Raw genomic sequence first — 4,209 nt, forward strand, 5'->3', positions numbered from 1 at the left:
GTGCACTGTAAGAATCTGAGAGTGTACAAATGAAAACAGCAGGTCTCAGGATTTAGCAGTGTGCATTCAAGCTAAAATAAGCAGTGGCAGAGCAAGGACGTGAATTATTGAAGGCATGAAAGAAGGGGAATGGATAACTATAGTATAGTAGAATAGAGACACGCTGCAAAGTCCCTTGTTAATTTAACCACACTAACCCTGTTTTTGGGCATGTCATTGTAGATGAAAATTCCCAAGAATAGCTCAGGCCTATAATCATTTGTGACAGGTCTATGTTTTTAATTTATATTTTTCGTACACCGCTGTCATGCGGTGAAAATAGCTGATCCAAAAGCTCTGCTCCGGAGTTCGAATTCTGTGTAGAACTTGAAAGTCAAGGATTGCAGCTTTAATTCAGACAGTAGGGTTATGAAGAATTCACAGAAAAGGCAGCTGTAGACTTGGTTGGCAGGGGGAAGCAGGTAGACCCACAACAAAACACTATGTGAAATAGTATGGAGTTAGAACATACAGAAAAGCACAGAGTGTTAGTAAAGATAAAGACAACAGAAACCGAGAGGGGAGACGGACAAGCTCTCACCGTCTCACGCAGACGGACGGCTCTTAGACGGACAGACACACAAGAGCAGTTCATTCCAAACGCAGTTAGAAGACAAACTAATTATTCCACTGTGTGAAGGCTTCACTTACATTTTTCAGCCTTCGGGTGCAGTCTGATGGCCTGGGAGGAAGAGAGATAGAGAGATCGAGAGAGACAGAGAGAATGAGAGGAAGAGAGGGCAGGGGAGTGGAAGCAAAACATTGTTGACTTGATGGTCATTGATAAAATATCTCACATTAAGAAAACAAAACAATAGCAAACACAAGAAAACTATTTATCTTGGCTCTCAGAGTCTCTCACACTCGCATGCGAACACACACACACACACACACACACACACACACACACACACACACACGCACACACGCACACGCGCACACGCACATGCACACGCACACGCAGTTAACAAGAACACTGACCCTATTGCCAATATCTCCAGAGCCTACACAAAACAATTTAATTTAAGTGTAGCTGTTTAGCAGATACTCTCAGCCACTGAGAGCTACTTACAAATTGCAACTCATCCTGGGCCCATTCACACACACATACCAGTCTCAATGTGGACACAGGAAGAGAGCCAACGCAAGACCGCAAAAAGGATGGACAGATAGTGTACTGTACACTACATACAAACATACACACATACATACATACTGTACAGTACATACATACGTACGTACATACATACCGTACAAACATACATGAAATGACACGAGAGAGGGGGGTGGCTGCTCCACAGATGTGTACAGAAAGTATGTGAAGGGAAAGAGAGAGGAGAATGATGATGACAGACTCTTGTCTGAAATGAGGACAGCTCACAGCTCAACATTTAAGCTGTAAATCAACAGGGAGAAAAACAGACCCCGGAATAAAGCTGGGGTATGGAAAAAACAGAGAGAGAGAGTGAGAGAGAGAGAGAGAGGGGGAAAGAGAGAGAGAGAGAGAGAGAGAGAGAGAGAGAGAGAGTAAGGTGATAAAAGAATAGACTGAGGAATAGCAACTGCATGAGAAAACAATTTCTGTTCTCTGTGAAGGGGAATTGACAAAGAGCTACAGTACAATCAAACTGGAGCACTGGTGTTCCTATAAGGTTAGAATCCATCAGTCAGTGTGTGACTTCTTAGAAAAAACCCTCGCATTGACAGGGTTAAACCAAGTTCATATAGGACAGACTGGCTGTGTGGCGTGTGTACAGTGCTACTCTAACTGTCATTCCTAAACCTGCCATGGTTCCCGGAGGTCAGCGTTTGATATAAATCAAACCACTACAGAGAAAAGCAGAGACAAAGAAAAAGCTGAAGAAATGAGAGCAGGAAGCAGGAAAGACAAAAAGAGAAGAGGATCGAATGATGAACTGTGGGTGCATTTTAGAAGTGGCAAGTCTTGAAAAATAACTTGAGGAATTGTTAAAGAAATAGTTAACAAGAGTGCTTGTTTTCTCTCCAGTGACCGCGTCAGTTTGAAAATCACACACCGTGGCGCAGCCGGCGGTGACTCAACCGCTGTCCACATAATCACAACGTGCGGAGTTCAAGTGCAGCTCGGTGTGTGAGGGCCGGTGTCATTCACACTTCTATCTCTGTCTCTATCCACTATACTATCCATCCAATACTGCTTTTAATAACAACAAAAAATCAATCATCCAATGGGTGTCTCAAGGGCTCAGGTGTGTCACTAAACTCACCCAATATGGAAACCATTCACTCACAAAAGTGGAATACTAGGAATTAGTTTGTAGTGTACATAGCCAGCTCCTCTTACTACATTGGATTCTTCTTGGGTAACTCTTGTCCTATTTGTATTGCTTCTAACTTCATATAACGATTTAATTTTCTTTGTTTCATGGTTGTTTGTACAGTTTGTGGCGTGTTGCTCTACTGTATGTCTCAAAGTGGACCACAATGGAAACAAGCTTCTTTGTGTGTGTGTGTTTGTTTGTTTGTTTGTTTGTTTGAATGATTGATTGAATACTTTATTAGCAGTTGCAAAAAAGCACAGGAACGTACTGTTCAATACAAGGTCCGCTAAGAGGATTTTAAACACAAGAAAGCCAATGGCTTGTTTCCATTGGGGCCCTTTGTACTCAATTCATCAAAGTGTGTTTAATCAATACCAGTGTTTTTAAATGGTGACATTGTTGTGATTTTGTGAACATAAGTGAAAAGTCAAATTCAAGAACATTTAAGCCACATTTAAGTGCTCATTGTTTCCCAGCGCATCACTTTTCCAGGATGAGAGAATGAAATGGCTTTTTAAAGCCACAGCTCTCTTTTCCAAGTGAATCCACAATGAGCAGAATTCATTTCTACACCATCAATTTATGCAACCATCTTCAAAACCTCAATCCAAAATCCAAGAACATTGCAGACTTTAAATACAGCATTACAATGTGGATTTATCCAAGGATTCGCAGCACCTGTTACCTAAAATGACTTACGAGAGAGTGGATGACGGAGGTGAAAGTACCAGGATGGGGTTAAGTCTCCTCCTCTCGTCCTCTCAGCTGACCAAACACACAGGAGCCACGTTGCTCTGTCTGACTGTCTGCTACCTTTCTAGAAGCATCACTTTGAGACAAAAACAATGTAAGGTATGAGCTCATTGGGAGCATAGCTAGAGGCCCCTTCTGTGTGTACTAAAAGGGTTGGATATAAAACATTTACTGTGTTGGACAATGCAGTGGAGGAATGTGAACCTGGGATAGGATGTCACAATTATGTGGGAGTACTGTAGTGTGATAACTGGTTGATATCAGAGCTTAAAACCATTTCCACGATCCAGCTGGCAATTAAGAAATAATATAGCACATCCTAATGAGCATAAAATGACTTGTAAACAACATTATCTATTTTCAATCAGGTATATCATAAACATCTCTCCTTCTCTCCCCAACCATCTCTCCCCGGTAGCCCCACTAGCCTCTCTCTCTCTGTCTCTCTCTCTCTCTCTAATTTCTCCCTTCTTCTCTCTTGTCCACAGGCACGTGCACAGACTGCACACAGACATCAAAGGGGGCTTTAGCCCCTGCCCTTTTATCCGTCTGTAAAATGTGCCCTCTCCAGACCATGAACGCAGTTTTTACTATGGTTAAAGACATGCAAATGTCCTCTTTCCCTGCTATACCTGAAGGCAGCATGCATTCAAGAGAATTGCCTTGTCCAAACTCTCCTGAACTTGAATGCAGCATCTTATGTTAAAGAAGTGTCCACTCTGTGTAGAAACCCATGCCCTTGTGCCACATCCCCAGTATTAACTTGATTATGCTTAGTTTAGTGTGGTATCACACACCGAAAATAGCCGACCTCCAAGCTCACAATGCGTCGCAGAGCGACGCATTGTGAGCTTGGAGGTCTGCTATTTTCAATATTTTCACCAAAAGGCCCTTTTAGAAATTTCAGCCACGGCCTCTCTAACATTCTCTGCACGTCCCTGCTTGTCCACCCTCCATATGGAGTACTGCCACTTCACTTGGACAGGGAGCCGTTTCCATGGCTGGCCACGGAGGGCAGATGTTTCAGGTCTTAGCTCATAGCAAAAGGACCACACAGCCTGTCAGTCTGTCTGTCCACTGATGTCTCCTTGAGCAGTAAACACCTGTCCAAATACTG

General features: G+C 42.9%; 1 protein-coding gene across 2 annotated transcripts in view; it reads right to left on the reverse strand.

Annotated features, from left to right (window-relative positions):
* The window catches only part of LOC308301466 (LIM and calponin homology domains-containing protein 1-like), a 56,156-nt gene extending 55,450 nt beyond the window's left edge, over positions 1–706 (reverse strand). For both annotated transcript variants that reach the window (XM_080745464.1, XM_080745463.1), the window contains exon 1: positions 691–706. The gene's annotated coding sequence lies outside the window, so the exon portion shown is untranslated. The remainder of the gene's footprint in view (positions 1–690) is intronic.
* Between the last annotated feature and the right edge of the window lie 3,503 nt (positions 707–4,209).

This window comes from Nannobrachium achirus (genome assembly GCF_963921795.1).
Source record: "Nannobrachium achirus genome assembly, chromosome: 17".
NCBI lineage: Eukaryota > Metazoa > Chordata > Actinopteri > Myctophiformes > Myctophidae > Nannobrachium > Nannobrachium achirus.